Source organism: Mesocricetus auratus, unplaced genomic scaffold, assembly GCF_017639785.1.
Source record: "Mesocricetus auratus isolate SY011 unplaced genomic scaffold, BCM_Maur_2.0 Super-Scaffold_100008, whole genome shotgun sequence".
Lineage (NCBI taxonomy): Eukaryota > Metazoa > Chordata > Mammalia > Rodentia > Cricetidae > Mesocricetus > Mesocricetus auratus.
Genome location: NW_024429192.1, coordinates 10,295,959 through 10,312,838, shown reverse-complemented (window position 1 = coordinate 10,312,838; position 16,880 = coordinate 10,295,959). Strand labels below are relative to the sequence as shown.

Below are 16,880 nucleotides of genomic sequence, written 5' to 3'. Positions count from 1 at the left end.
TATTGCCTTCCTTGGGATATAGAGGAAAGATTAGAAAATTATATGTATATTTATCAATAAATTTTTTTCAATGAGTAAAATAACAAATTCAACATAGTAAGCATCTTGTTTGGTACAAAAAGATAATTTTAATACCCCAAAATTTCTCTGTACTGAAGGATATTGACATATTCATAAGTAACTGATTTTCCAGATAACACTAAACTTTGATAACAAATAACTCCTTAACCTGACTATAACAGCAATAGTTTTTGTAGTGTTGTCTGGCTATTAGAAGTTTGGATTGTGGTTCAGTATTTCCTTGTAACCTAATTTTCAAAGTGCAGGAAAGTGCTCAAAACCTATAAAATATTGTTGTTTTGGGAACAGTTGTCTCTGCTCTATACAGAAAGAAAGGCAGAGGTCATAAAAATGGAAAGCATGGTTTCCCAATCCTCAGCCACCTCTGTTCTGCTCAAGGAATCACTCAAGGAAGCTAAGCATGGATCACACTTGTCACCAACAAGCTGCTATTGTCTATGTGCTCATGTTCTGCACAAATCACTCATTGAAACCCACAACACAATAGAGTTAGAGAGGACTGTAGATAGAAATGGTTAAAGGAAAATTAATCTCCCCTGTAAACCTCCATGCTTATTGTCATACCAACAATCATGATTTTTAAGAGTACTACTTCCCTTTATTGATAAATCAACATGCCTTGCCCTAGTGCTAGCTGCCTGCATTGTACTGCCCCTGTCCCTTGGAATTTAGCTCATGGGCTCCAGGGGTGAGTGACAGATAAGGGAATAGACAAATACGACACCCGGCACTGTCCCAGTTTCCTTTGGATCTTTGCTAAGTCTGTACTAAAATGTGTTCTGTATTTCCTGATGTGATGATGGGGACATAAGAGCTAAACTCTTCCCACCGCTACCTGTGACATACCAATGGGAAAATACTATAAACACACACACACACACACACACACACACACACACACACACACACACACACACACACACACACACACAAAGTGAGAGTCAGGAACTGAGCTGCCAAAAGACAAAAATCAATCTAAGACCTGGATTCCCCAAATGTATGGTCCGTTTTCTGCATTCCTTCAGCCTCTGAGCCTGGTGAAGCTGCATTTTTTTCACACTGTCCCCTAGTATTTTTCCTTGTTATGTTCACCTGTACTTCAAGTTCCATGAAGAATCCATTTGACAGTGGCTCAAGTCAAAATTAATCAATTACCATGGGCAGCCAGTATTATTCAGTGCATTTTATTATTCTCATAGTAAAAATAAGAAGGATACATTTTTTAAAACAACTTGGAAGGCCTGCCCCTTTCATATTTGAAAATGAGCAACATATCTTTGGGTCATAATAGTTTCTTAAAGTTTTCAGAACATTATGTACCTTTCCTTCAGGTAATTACATTTTATCTTATTCATGGGGATATCAAGATGATAGTATATTTTTGCCTGATAATACTGTAGAAATCATTTCATGGCTTTTTGTATCCTTTTTTGAATTTGTAAAAAAAAATCCTATGACTTCTTAATGCTAAAAAGCACTAAAATTATTTTTAAATGTTTGAAATTGGAAAAATATAGAAAGAATTTTGCTAAACAAATTTAACACGAATTTTTAATGTGTGTGTTTTGATGGAAACTCAATCCATATGTTTCTCATTCATTTACAATTAGCTGACAAAAACATGATTTTGTAAGAGTTTGATATCTGCAATTTTTTCATCTGCAGAAAATTGAAAGGAGACCTATCTCAAAAATATTGGTCTCATATTTTCTCATTCTATTTTTTTAAAACTATCACATTGCATCAAAAGAATTAACTGCTAAGGCAGTTAAATGACAGAAAACAATGGCAGAGAAAATATTCATCAGAAGAGAACTGTACAATGTCAAACACAAGGAGAAATACAGAAATATTGTAGAAGAGCAATCCTTATTTGAGTAACAGTGACGAGACAGCCCCCTAAGCAGTTTCCCTAAATGATCACAAGGTGTGAGGTTCTGGATACAGGACAGGGGACCTTCCCACTGCCACCAGGAGCAGACCCTAGAGCTATGGGTGGCACGCATTTAGTCACCAGCAGGCGTCTTCTCTGTGAAGTGGCTCTCTTATTCCATGGTATGACTGAGTCTTACAGCTGAACTCAACTGAATCAGAGCCCCCAATCATTACCAACAACACATGAAGTGTTACCATATTTAACTTGATGACCTCCTAGCCTGCCTCCTCAGGACCGCTCTCTTTCTTCCAATAAGATAGAAAGTGTACAAAAGTTATTTACCAAATATATTTTGTGAGGGCCTGATTTAGTCTGAACTAAATCTCTCACTGAATAAGGAAGCATTTGTACCATTTGAAAAAGCTTTTTTTTGTGATTTCTTTCTATTCCAAACCTAACATGTCATTAATGCTCAAACATTATGTGCTTCAGTAGCTCACATGTCTCTTTCTGCTTGGTTTTTTAGCATATGACAAATAAGCTACCAAATATCAGAAAAGTTACAAGTTGTTACTCAAACTTGACAGAGAAGAAACTCATCTTTTGCCTGTAGTTCATTGTGCCTGTTGTTTTATGAATATATTGTTGGAGTATTTCCTAACTGAACATTCCCTGGAGTAAACTATGACAGAGTACATAGGCATCTGTGAGTACATTGGTATGCCTCTGATCTCTGTCTAATAAATTGTAAATTATAATTATACCTACAATTTATGTACTGAATTTCTATTCCTATCCTGTGGTGTGTTTAAATTTAGTGAAGAACTGGAAGATCACATGATAGGTGTGAAAGACAGGCAAGGAGCTCACCTAAGTCACTTCCCTCTGCATTTTACCAGCCAGACTTAGATAAATAATGTGCTGAAAACATTGCCTCCCCAATACTTTGCTGTTCTAGTCAACACAAACGAGTCTGTTTTCAATTAAATTTTTGTCATCATTGCATAAGATCTAAATCTAAATAATCAAGAACATTCAGTGATCTATAATAGGCTTGAACTGCCCCATAGATAGTCGTGTGGCCAACTCACAAAAATGGAAAGCTGTACTTATTACCATCTGCCACAGGGTAAGTCTTAGTGAAGTAAATTCAGTCAGAAATGACTAAACTAGAAGACACACAAGGATTCCGTGGGGTCACACTCTCAGATCTCACTGTGCAAGGAATTTGAAAGCAATTTATTTTTATTAAGGAGATTGCTTGATTGGGTATTTCCCTACCTCTGTGGGGAATTTTCTGTCATGTGTGCTTACCTAAATCACTAGTTCCAACAGGCTATTCTTTGCTTTTGAATCTACCATTCATGAATTCTCATGTTCACATATCCTATTTGGATAATGGAACGTTTTTGAGTGACCTCTGTTTCCTAATAACATCATTTAACTCTTCTTGTACCTGGAAAACAGAGAAATTTGCTAATCCATAAAAGCTACAATCTACCTCATACCAAGAGTCATGCCAACCATTCTTTCCTCTACTTAAATATGAACATCAATTAATTTCCCTATTTTCATTACTATGTCAATGCCTAGATCTATGTACCAAAACAATAGTGTTTATACCAGGATACCTTCTGTATATTTTAAAAAATCATTAGATTTATCCAAGTCCCTTTATTTAGTTGTGAGTTTTAGTAAACATTTATAGTTTTTCTTTTATTGCATGTTCATCCAATATGTGAGAATTAACACGAATTTATCAACAATGTCTTTGTAACCCCACCCTTCAAGTGTTTGAAATCTAAATCTGCAAAATGGTCATGTTGTCAAGTTGCGCTGCAGATATTTGTGGTTATGTCAATATACATGGGCAGATCAATCTTGGTCGGAGAAACTTCTTTCTGCAGTAAGTACCAGTCAAGTGAGAGACTCAGAAGTAGGCAAAGTGCTAAGAAAACATTTCTAAGAATAAGTGACTCATCCCTAAATGGGACATCTATATCATCCCTTATCAAACCATTACCTGCTCACCACCAAGGTTCAGGAAACATAACAAAAGAAGAGGTGGAGTGCCCGCACCACAAGCAACTCTGAGGTATCAGGAAAAGAAAGACCAGATGTCCAGCTGTTTGTACTAAGAGAATGCATATGCTGCCTTCATTGTGTGTGTGTGTGTGTGTGTGTGTGTGTGTGTGTGTGTCTTTATTGCAAGTGATAAGAGCTCTCTCTCTTGTAGGAGGGAGCAGTCTTATATACGCAGGCTTACAGCACAGTGGAAAAACCCCAGATGGAAGAGAGCATGTTTTCCTTGTGCTAGATGTTGATGTCAGTGGGGCAATGCTGGGGGCAGTAAGCCAGGACTAGAAAACAGGATGCCCCTGCGGCTATCGTCTGACAAACAACTCAGAGACCTTGTGGGGGCTAAGCCCCAACATCGCCCCCTTTTTATTTTTTGAAATTTTGTTTGAACTGTTTGTTACTACAGAATTTATTATATAGATTATTTTTGGTTCTCAGGCCATGCTATAGACATTTGTTATTTTTTTTTTTACTGACTGGCTCTGAGGACTCAAATTGTCAACATTTTCTGTTAATACATTGACTGGCTGGATGTTTCTTTTGGCTATATCCAAATTAATTTAGGTGTCTTTTAAACTATCTCCAAAGCAACCTAAGGATCCCTTTTATTATATCCAAGGCAATTTAAGCAGTTTACATTTGCATATTTACAATCACATTTTATACATACCGCTGTTGCCACACCATACATTCAGAACATACATACATCTTTTAGTCATCCTTTTTTCCTAGGTCATGATTAGTTTGTTGAAATGATTTTTTTACTTGAAATCTCTATGACAGAACAACTCCAGCCAATCCTTGAATTAAAACAAAAGGTTGAAAAAGTCTTATATGTCCCTCATCATCCCTCCATTTGAGAAGTTCTGAGCTACCTTCAAGGGCTACAGCCATTCCCAATCCTTGTAAAAAGCTTTTAGAGATGACTCACAAAATTGGCCTTAAATTTGTATTAATAACCAACCCTGTATAAATGCAAACAAACATTTATAAACAATATTTAGGAATGTGGGCGTCGTTCTTTCCAAACTACTTTTTGCTGTTAAGGGGTGCTGAAATACCAGGGGGATCATGACAAAAAAACAGAAATCTGTTGAAGCCTTTGTTTTTGTGGTCTATAAGGCTGCATCATCTCAGCTGTTTTAGATGTTGGATCAGCTGGGCCACTGTTTTAGGTGGTCTTGCTTCATCAAACCATACTAGTCTGGAAGGAACCCACAGCTTTTTATTTTTTGTGGAAACAAAAGTAGAAATCCTTTTCCCAAGTAACCTGTCCTTATATTTAAATTTAGTAGTCAAAGCATTTTTAAAATATATAAGTTGCGTTTAGTATCATTGATAATCAAATGTCTTTTAGCCATTTTTGTTTTTTCTTAGCAATTAAACAATTTAAAGACAACACAACAGCATGCAGTATCCACTCTCTGTGTATTTTCCACTTCATATACTTTTACCTTTTCCTTTCTTTTTACTTAACACCAGTATCTTGTTTATTAACTGTCACTCATTTTTAATTTACACAATTTTAATCCATCCTCCAACTGAGGATAATTCTTCAGGTAAAAGCCTGAAGATTTCATCAATTCACCCTCCAACTGAGGGCAATGTCTCAGTTCCCCTTTACTTTCCTGACCTCAGTGGATCAGGCGAAAGGCTGGAGATTTAATCCAATCCACCCTTTGAATGAGGGCGATCTTTCAGGTTCCCCTTTCTTTTCCAACCTTGTGGGCAAAGGCCTGGAGATTTAACCTGGTACCCCTAACTTTGTACCCCATTCCAATACACCCTCATAGCCTTACTTGTTGGCCAGCCTTTGAGAGCGATCTCTCAGTTCCCCTTTACTTTCCCAATCTCAGTGGATCGGGCAAAGGCTGGAGATTAATTCAATACACCTCTTTAGAAGGTGTTCTCTCAGGCAAAATCCTGGAAATTTGACCATTTAATTTTACTGTTAGAAGTTGAGGTACCTGTTTTTAAATCTTTTCTTTCTCGAGTCTCTCCTCTCCTGAGTTTTCTTTCTGGCCGATCTTTCCCAGTCTTTCAAGTCTCTCTGGATCTTGGTGGGACCTCCAATTGCGGCTCCTGTGCCACAAGCAAGTCCAAAGTATCAGGGGAAAAAGAAGACCAGATGTCCAGCTGTTTATACTAAGAGAATGCATGTGCTGCCTTCATTGCCAGGAGAGTGTGTGTGTGTGCTAAGAGGTCCCTCTCTTGTAGGAGAGAGCGGTCTTATATATACAGGCTTACAGCACAGTGGAAAACAGAGCATGTTTTCCTTGTGCTAGATGTTGATGTCAGTGGGGCAATGCAGGGGGAGTAAGCCCAGACTAGAAAACAGGATACACCTGTGGCTATCAGCTGACAAACAACTCAGAGATCCTGTGGGGACTAGGCCCCAACAAAGAGGCAGTAGGAATGTAGGTAGGCAGAGGATGTGGAAGGACACAGTGCAATAATACCTTCAGGATCCACGTAGCTGCTGCATTCAGGGAGTCACAACAACTGTGGTTACCTGTAAAAGATCAAGGCAGCCAAAGCCCAGCACAGATGAAGACAAACACTTAACAGAGGGGAGCAGCAAACAGCTGCTGTGAGAAGGAGAATCGTTCTTCTTTGGGGGATGTGACCAGGGGCAAATTGCCCATGCTCCAGTGAATACCCCTACAAACATGCACATATGGTCAGCACAAATTACATGATGAGACACTGAGGGAGGGGCATGTGAGGGATATCCAGAGGGAGTTAGAGATAGATATAAGGGGTGAATGTGATGATATTTTGTCGTACACATATATTAAATCATCAAGTAGTGTTTTTAAGAGATTAAACATCTTAAGTACTTCAATGAAAATATTTTAAGTGTTTCAATAAAAATATTTAAATTATAATAAAGAGACAAGACTGTAGCAATAGCAAACACAGTCCTACATCTCACTAGTTTAATGAAATATAATTTTATATCTGTTTTGTCTGCCAAATATGAGTACCTGGGTCTCTAGACATTCTTCAGACATCTTTCCTATCTACTGACTCAGTAATAGGCTGTTTCTAAACTATAAATGGCCTTTGAGGTCACTGCTGGAATGGCAGAGATACTTAAAGCATCTCTGGTGTTCTTTCTTAAGGCTTAGAGCTGAAAGCTTCTTCAAAATTTTTCACATATCTCTGTCAGAACTGAGCCAAAAGGAATCAACAGTTATTTAAGAAAGTTGGTGTTCCAGTTTTCTTTTTGTAGTTGTGAAAAAAATGTGATAAAAACTCTCTGATCGAATGTTACATGGAGAAGAAAGGTTTTTTTTAACTAACATTACCAGATTTCCATACACCTTTGAGGGAAGTCGAAGGTGTATGGAACAATTTTCTGGCTGGCAGCTTGTAGGCTCTTGTGTAGCTACCTTTTTTTGTTGTTGTTTTGTTTTGTTTTTGTTTTTTTCAGACAGGGTTTCTCTGTGGCTTTGGAGACTGTCCTGGAACTATCTCTTGCAGACTAGGCTGCTCACAAACTCACAGAGATCTGCCTACCTCTCATGCCTTTAATGCCAGCACTGGGGAGGCAGAGGTGTAGCTAACTATTTTATACATCTCAAGACTACCTGTATCGAGACAGAACAGCACACAGTAGGCTGGACCCCACTGCACCAATTAATAACCAAGACAATTCCAGCAGACATGGACATAGGACACCTGATCTAGGAAATTCTCAAATGTTGGCTTTGCCAAGTTGAAAATCAAAGCTAATTAAAACAGCAAGCAGTAACATTCTTTTTGTGCCTCCAAAGACGAAATGTGATCGTAAACAAAGTGCTTTGTCTGCAATAAGACCAATAAAATTCTGTTGATTCATCTATTTATATTTGATATTTGAACTTTAAAACTGAAATTCTACCAAATATAACTTCTAAGGGCATGAAATTTCAGTTTTGCACATTTCTCTTTGTAAGCCCAAAGTAGGGACATAGTTATGCTGATTATCAAATATAAGTGGATGATGTGTACAAACTTGAGTTATGTGAATGGGATCTGGATAATTCTTGGGGATTCGCTATCCAATAGAAAAATGTGGAGATAAAGATTGTGAATGCAGAGGCATGTACTTCTGTAGATTTATTAACAGACTTCTACAGGTATAGGCAGTGACCACTGTTCAAATATTCCCTCATTGCCTAGTGAAAGGAAGGTAATTTCATGATACTGGGTAAATGCATTTTATCAAAACAAGGGTATAATGCAGAGAGTACACTTATGTAACAATCAACCTTCCTTCAAAAAGGCATATGGGGTTCACATTGTAAGGAAAAGAAGTAATTAGCCTTAATTAGGTTGAGAGATTTGTACATTATTTCTTTTAAGAGATCATTAACTCAGAGATAAAGAGCATATTACTCAAGCACCAAGACTGTGAGGAGCAACAGAAAATGGATTATCCCTTCTGCTTAGTAAATATCCTTACTTTAAAGAAAATGATTGTCATCATAGAGCCTTTATCCAGTAACTGATGGAAGAAGAAACAGACATTCACAGCTAAGCACTGAGCCACACTCCTGGAGTCCAGTAGTAGAGAGGGAGGAGCGATGAGCAAAAGGGGCAAGACTATGCTAGGGAAACCCACAGAAACAGCTGACCTGAGCAAGTGGGAGCTCACAGACTCCAGACAGACAGCTGGGGAACCAGCATAAGACCAAACCAGGCCCCCTGAACCTGGGTGTCAATTGGGGGCTTGGGCAGTCCATGAGGCTGCTGGCAGTATAACCAGTATTTATTCCTAGTATATGAACTGGCTTTTTGGAGCCCCCTTCTCTATGGAGGGATAATTTCTCAGCCTAGATACTGGGAAGAGAGCCTTGGTCTCTCCCAAATGTTGGGACAGACTTTGATGATCCCCATGGGAGGCCTCACCTTCTCTACAGAGTGGATGGTGAGTGGGATGGGTAGGTGTGGGGAGTGAATGGGGGAGGGAAGGGAACTGGAGTTAGTATGTAAAATAAGATTTTTTTAATTTAAATAAAAAGAGGGCTAATCTCCAAATTTTACAAAAAACTCAAGAAGCAAGTCTCCAAAACAACAAAGGATTCAATTAAAAAGTGGGGTACAGAACTAAATAGAGAATTCTCAATAGAGGAGTCTAAAATGGCTGAGAGACACTTGAGAAAGTGCTCAACATCCTTAGCCATCAGGGAAATGCAAATCAAAATAACTCTGGGATACCATCTTACTGCTGTCAGAATGGCTAAAATCAAAAACACTGAAGACAATTTATGCAGGAGAGGATGTGGAGAAAGAGGAACACTCCTCCATTGCTGGTGGGAGTGCCAACTCATACAGCCACTTTGGAAATCAGTATGGAGATTCCTCAGAAAAATGGGAATCAATCAACCACAAGACCCAGCGATTCCACTCTTAGGCATATACCCAAAAGATGCACATACATACAACAAGAATGTCTGTTCCACTATGTTCATAGCAGCATTATTTTTAATAGCCAGAACCTGGAAGCAACCTAGATGCCCCTCAACTGAAGAGAGGATTTTGAAAATGTGATACATTTACACAATGGAGTACTATTCAGCAGAAAAAAAACAATGGAATGTTGAAATTTGCTAGCAAATGGATGGCACTAAAAGAAACCATCCTGGGTGAAGAAGAAGCCATCCTGAGTGAGGTAATCCAGTCACAAAAAGACAAACATGGTATGCACTCACTCATATATGGGTTTTAGACATGACTCAGGGGAGTGCCAGCCTACAATCCACCATCAGAGAGTCCAGAATCAGGTAGGACCTTAAGAGAGATATGCATGATACCCCCAGATAAGGTGAATGAGCCAAGATCTCCTGAGCAGACTGGAGCATGTGGGGAGGAGGGAAACTGGGAAGAGGAGCAGGGAAGAGGAGGAGGGGCGAGGAGGACATGGGGCAGCAGGATGATTAAGTCCAGGGAAGAATAGAGGAGAACAAGATGAGAGGTTCCATAATAGAGGGAGTCATTATAGGTTTGGGAAGAGACCTGGCACTAGTGACATTTCCAGAGATTTACAATGATGACACCAACTGACAAAGCAAGCAATATTGGAGAGACCACTTTAAATGCCCATACCTGACAATGAGTTTGATGATTTCCTTATATGCCATCCCTAGACCCTTCATTCAGTGGCTGATGGAAGCAGAGGCTGACACCCACAGCTAAACACTGAACTCCTGGAAACCAGTGACACAGAGGGAGTAATGATGAGCAAAGGGGTTAAGACCTGACTGGTGAAACCCACAGAAACAGCTGACCTGAACAAGGTGGAGCTCTGGGATCCCTGTCTGATGGCTGGGAGACCAGGATGGGACTGATCCAGACCCCTGAATGTGGGTGTCAACGAGGAGGCCTGGACAATCTGTGGGGCCTTGGGGCAGTGGGTTGGTGTTTGTCCCAGGCATACAGGTGGACTTTGGGTGCCCCTCCCACAGTGAGGGATGCTCTTTCAGCCTGGTCTCTTGGAGAAGGACCTGGGCCCTGCCCTGGATGAAATGGCAGACTCTGGGAAATGAAGAGGGGATTGAGTGGGGGTCTTGGGGAGCTGGTGGAGGTGCCGGGGAGGAGGAGAGGGAGAGAGAGCTTGGATTGACATGTGAAGCAAGCTTAAAATAAAAAATAAATTAAATAAATAAATAAATAAACGAAAAGAAAATGATCATCCATTAGCTTAAATAGTCATCAAGAAGAAAGCAATGTAGAAAATGTAACAATGTTATTAAGAATGACACGGAAAGTATCAAGGTCAGCTTATATCAGTTGCTTCCTACAAATGACCATCACATCATGCTGCAAATAATATTGTCTAGACAGCATGCTACATTAAATGGAATCCTATCAATACCTTTTGTGTGTGATAGCAGTTATCTGATTTTAGGCTTCTATATACAGGCTGAACTTCTCTTATTTCCTCTGCCTCTATCGGCTACTTTCAAAGAATTAGACATATGCTTACTTTCTTTGCAGTACATCACTCAATAGTACTACATAACATTTATAGCCTACAACTTTTCAACTTACAAATTTAGTAATAATATTCCAGTGTGTTGATTTTTTAGAAGTGTAATTGCATATGACCACAGTCTGTCTTCAGGAAGAGTTTCTAAAGCACAGAGTCACCACAGAAGACTTCATGGAGTGTTGAAGTATTTCAAGACAGCCAAGCTCTGTTATTTTCTTGTTAAAGTTTTGTGAGGTGAAGTTGGCCTAACACAGCTATTTCCAGAGATGGGGAGTTGGCAGATATGATGCATACTGGCGTTTCACTAATGAAAAACTTGAACTAGTTCAAGTGTTTGGAAAGTACACAATGCGTGTTTGTGTATCATTATCTGTTAATGGCCTTGAGCAGCCTAATTGGAAACTACAAATGACTTTCACAACCTAAGGAGTAAATATTTTTCTTAAACCACATGTGTGACATTGCAGAAATTGTTCAGGCTAGACAGTTTTCTCCTGCTTAAAATTTGAACAATTAAAAAGTATAAGAATATGGCATTTAAGAAATAAAACAGAAAAATCTGTGGATGTTAGTAACTAAACATTAAAATCTGCCTAATCACAACTTGTTTTTCAAGTATCCAAGGAAATGAAAGGAAAAGAAAGTAACTTACTTGTGCCATTTTTTTCTTTAATATCTGATTTAAAATATAAATGAAAGCTTCTATGCAGGGAAGAGTCCTTTACAGTCATTTTTAATACAATTTAATATTTTTTCAAAAGTAGCTTTGGAAGGTGTATGTGTGCAAGAACACAGAACAGATAATCTAAATTATTGTTGAAGGACATTGAACTTTGGGAAAATGGTAACAAGTGTTGAAGAGATGGTTTACTCAGCCCATGCTTCCTGTGCAAACATTAGGACTTTAGACAATTCCCAGAACTCACATAAAAAGAGCAAGCTATATTACAATCCTAAAACTAAAAATGGGAAGTTTCCAAAGGTTGCTGGCCAGCCTGGCTACTTTAAGTTGTCAGCCCCTGGTTTAGTGAGAGATTCTGTCTCAAAAGAGGGGTGTAGGAAGGTGGGGGTCAGTTAAGGAAGACATCTGAAAGCATCCTCTGGCCTCCATATGCAATGCACATAGGCACATGTATTTATGCACACATCAGCACATCACATTTATTCACAATCATTATGAGTGAGATAATCTAGAAGCAGAACAACAATACTACATGTTGTCTATGTATGCTAGCTCTAGAAATATACATTTAAAATGGAATACCTACAGGTGTCAGGAAACTAGTTAGGAACCATGGGGGGGCATGGAACAGGGGTGCTGTAAAGGAGGAACTAATGGGTCCAGAGGGTTAAATGGGATGGAGATGGCAGGACACTGTAGAGGAGGGATTGTGAGGAGGAACAGCTAACATTTAAGATCGTTGAAAAAGGCATAAAACACCGACTTCTGGGAAAGCTTCCTAATACATGCATGAATTTATATGAAGAGAGTTTGAATGCAGTTACCCTACAACAGGGCAGCAATGCCTCTCCCAGACACTATAGCCTATTGAATGAAAAGCATAATGTGAGATATGGGTTACCCTTTTATGAGTTTTTGACCAGTGGGGTCCAATGGACCTCCAAAAATTACAGGCTATTGCCGTTGCTCTTGGTTACTTTTAAGAATGTGATGGTAAGACACTGTTGGCTAAAGATACCATGTAGGGAATGGAGAAATTGAGCTAGTATCAAATTTAAGGCTTCATAACTCAAGCTATAATTACTGAAACAGAAAATAAGAGTAAGAACACACACAACAAAATAAAATGAGTATAATCAGCACACACCTTTCAATAATGACTTTAAATAGTAATTTCCCCAACTACCTACAGGGTAGCTTTCATAATGTGGAAGGTGTTGTATGATACTGGAAGAAAAAAATATTAAACATCTTACCCAGCACTCAACTCTAGGAACTACAATAACATCTGGCTTGGCAAAATATACCATCCATTGCAATACTGGCACACAGGTTATGGAAGGCTTTAACAACATTCTTATTGGATTTAAGCCCTGCTCTACAAGATAAAGCTCATGCCTGCCACAATTAACTGAGTCAAAAACCTGTTGCTGATTAGGGCATAGGCCCTATAGGAGAATCTACCACTATTGTGCTGCTACATGGACATAGTATTAAACTAATGCTTAATGTTTTGTAGACATGTATCCACACATAGACATGAAATAAGTCAACATGCAGAGAAAAAGAGACTGCTGAATATTCAGTCTTTAATTGGCACATTTATATCACAGCACTTCTTCCCCATGCTCAGAGATCATTCTGAAAAAGGAAGCAAATGTAATTTAAGAGACAAAGATAGTGGATGGCATTACAGGCCTGTTGCATACATGACCTCACAGCATGAGATGCACAGTATCTGCTCAAGATCAAAACTCCAAATTTCCAGCATGGATGGGGGAGATGCTTATGAAGTCCCACTCCTTGATGAGACACTATTGGCTACTGGAGGAGAGTGAGAAGGAGAGTGAGTTTTTTCAGGGACATGACTCAAAAGCAACTGCCATGCTCCAGTAGATGATTCTGCACACACACACACACACACACACACACACACACACACACACACACACACAATCTCTCTGAAGTAAATTACAAAAAGCAGAAAAATACCTTCTATTTTTACTTGTGTGTTTTATACCCAGATAATAGTGCAAAAAAAGAGGGTCTTATGCCTACATATACTGTGTTAAGATTGAGAAATCTTCATTTTTCAAGGACATCATGATGGAAGGAAGCAATAAAAGCATGCTAAACAGTATTTTAGGGTGTTTATCATTCTTAGACATTGAGGAAATACAAAGTCCATTTTGAGATTTTATTTTACTCCACGCAGAATGGTTGAGATTAAAGAAATAAAGGTAGCAAATACCAGAGAGAAAAATGGGCCAAGTGAACTTTCAGACACTGCAGTAGAGATTGCAAACTGATGCAGGCTACTATATAAGTATGAAGATGCCTCAAAAATTAAAAAAAAACTGGAAACATGTCTACAATTATGAGCTGTTAGATTCCTGATCATACACACAAACTCGATCCTACTACATAGACACATGTTCACAATATCAAGGATATGGAAATAGCTTAGATGCCCATCAACTGGTGAATAGATAATGAAAATGTGGTACCTATACACAATGGAATTTTATTAGCTGAAAAGAAATATGAACTCACGACACTTTCAAGTAAATAGCTGGACATGGAAAACGTTACGCAGACTGAGATAACATGCTCAGAAGGACAAACACATAATTTTACTCACATGTGAAGCCTAGTACGGAATCCTTAGATATATGTGTCTAGTTCGGAACACCTCTAGAATCTAGGAAACAGTGTCTTGGGTGAGGAGAAGGAACAAGGAGTACATTAAAGCCCCCTAATTGTAGGATGCAGGTGATATGAGGTGGAATTGAGTAACAATGAGGAGGGTGTTAGATGGGATAGTAGAAGGGATGGTAGCGTTGAAGGTGAAACTCAGGGCAGGATAACTAACATTAAGGATGTTTGGAAAAAGCCCTGTGGAAAATGACTGTTTTATAAGGTTCCCATACAGAGTCGGTGCTGTGAGGAAAGACTATGAAAAGTTTAAGAGCAGGAGTCTTGATATAGGAAAAATGCTAGAGGCAAGTTTGGAGGTTTATAGTCCAACCCCACTTGCTGTTCACTCTCGGCTTTCTGCATGGGTGGCATGAGATTACCCAGCATCCCGATCTCCCACCATGCCTTCCATACCTGTGTCCACGTCGTACCCTCCAGGATGGACTCAGTGCCTCTGCTTCAGTAAACCCCGTAAACCTGTCATCTCTTAACTTGCTTTCTGTCAGGGTATTTTATCACAGTAATATAAAATAAGTTAATATCGATACCACATCAAGCAGATTGCTCAATCAGTCAAAAAGTAAAAGAGGCATCATTAATTCATGATAACAAGATTGGGTTTTTTTTTCTCTTTTTATCTTAGTTATCCTAAGAGCAATGGTGTATAAGGTAATATTTCAGAATTATAGAAAAGCTATGTAAGGATTTCATGACTTCCTTCCTTTAGGCCCATTCTTTAGACTCTAATATTTCTATTATATAAATACCTCCTTAGTCACAATAGATCATAATCACAATGCTAGTTTTGTACTCTGTAATATATACCATATGAGAAAACAGAGCATGTCTAAAGCAAAACCCTTCTCAAGGCATGATTACTAGATTAGTCTCTTGAAATCATGCTTCAATATTCATTCATGTTTTAGAGAAAACTTTGAAACATTCATTAAAATCAGCGGGAGACTCACCTGACTTCAAATATGCTGTTAGGCCTCATAGTGTGCCAATTATATTAAATCATAATTAGTTAAAATAGCAGAAAGCTGGTGATTTGGCAAGATTCAGAGACCCAAAAATGGTGAAAGGATAAAAACAGAGATTACACATGAGCAAGGTTCTCAAACTATAACAATGAATTACAATCTTACATGCTCAGTTTCCATTCCAGTGGAGACGTCAGCTGCTTTGCATGCTGACTTTAGGAAATAAACTCCCAAGATCAGGGTTTTGAAAACCCGGGGTCACAGTTACTATTTTACAATAAATCTATCTGATGAAGGAATTAAATTTAGTGGGTATTATATATTATACTATATTATATATAATATATAGAGATATATACATAGATAGACAAATAGATAAAACTGTACGTATTTAAATAGCTTTCTTTGATTTCTAGTACATTATGTCTTAAATGCATATTATTTCTCATACTGTGCAGTCCACATGCACAGAAAGTTTCATTTCAGTCTTTGTTTCACTAGTTCTAAAAAATGTGTCTGACCATTGTAATCTCAAATGTAAATAATTTGAGTAAATCTATTTCATTATTGTTATGTCCTGAGCATTTTTCAAATATTACTGAATTTCATCATCATATTTCCTGAAATATATGCAAGAAATTCATTTTTCAATATTAGTTTTAGTAAGGGTAAACACCAGTATTCGATATACAATTCAAATCAATGTCATTAATATTGTGATATTTTAAAATTAGCATAACTGGATGGAACAGAAAGATCAGATTTATGAATGTTTGTCACTCAATCATGTGGATCTGAGTTTAGACTCTAGCATATTGCAAATGCTAGTTACTCCAGTTCTGAGGAAACCAAGACCCTCTACAGGAGTAGAACTCCTGACACGCACTTGGGCACACAAACACAATAAACAGAAACAGACATGCACAGACATAACCCTTTAAAACAACATAAAACATTTTAGCCAATAAGTATTACTAACATTGTAGGAAAATAGTTTCAAATAATTCCGAGTATCAACCTGAGGCAAAGTTCTAGAAAGAAGATGAAAATATATGACAATGCTAAAACACAATACAAGAGTGCAGGGTAAGAGAGAGTCAGCCATCCTTGCATTTATTCTGAGATGTCAATAGCAGTAAAGGCCTCATGTCTGTCTGCTATTGCTGCTACAATGAATTAAAATAAAGATGATATCAAGCATTTCTGGAGGTTCAATAGTTCCGGCAGGGCAAGTAGTAAGGTACATGCTTGTTTCCCTCTCTGAAGAATAAGTGAGATAATGGCTCCCTCCTGCACCTGAAGGTGTCTCACAGAGCTAGGGCTTGACAAAGCCAACCAACTTGCTTCCATCATCACTTCACGTCTTGATTCTGTCCTTCCCGCCACCCCCTCTTATAAAGACACCTGTCCTTTTTGCCATTTTAATTGAAAAAAAAACATACAATATATTCTGATCACATATATTCCCTCCCTCAATTTCTCTGAAATCATCTCCAGTCCCCT

General features: G+C 38.4%; 1 long non-coding RNA gene across 2 annotated transcripts in view; it reads right to left on the bottom strand.

Annotated features, from left to right (window-relative positions):
- LOC110341581 overlaps positions 1-16,880 on the bottom strand; it is a 155,923-nt gene that overhangs the window by 102,231 nt on the left and 36,812 nt on the right. The window contains exon 1 of one of the 2 annotated variants that reach the window (XR_002383548.2): positions 6,004-6,053. The exons of the other annotated variant lie outside the window; for it this stretch is intronic. This is a non-coding gene — a long non-coding RNA (uncharacterized LOC110341581). Of the gene's footprint in view, positions 1-6,003; positions 6,054-16,880 lie in introns of those variants that run through there. 2 annotated transcript variants of the gene reach the window in all.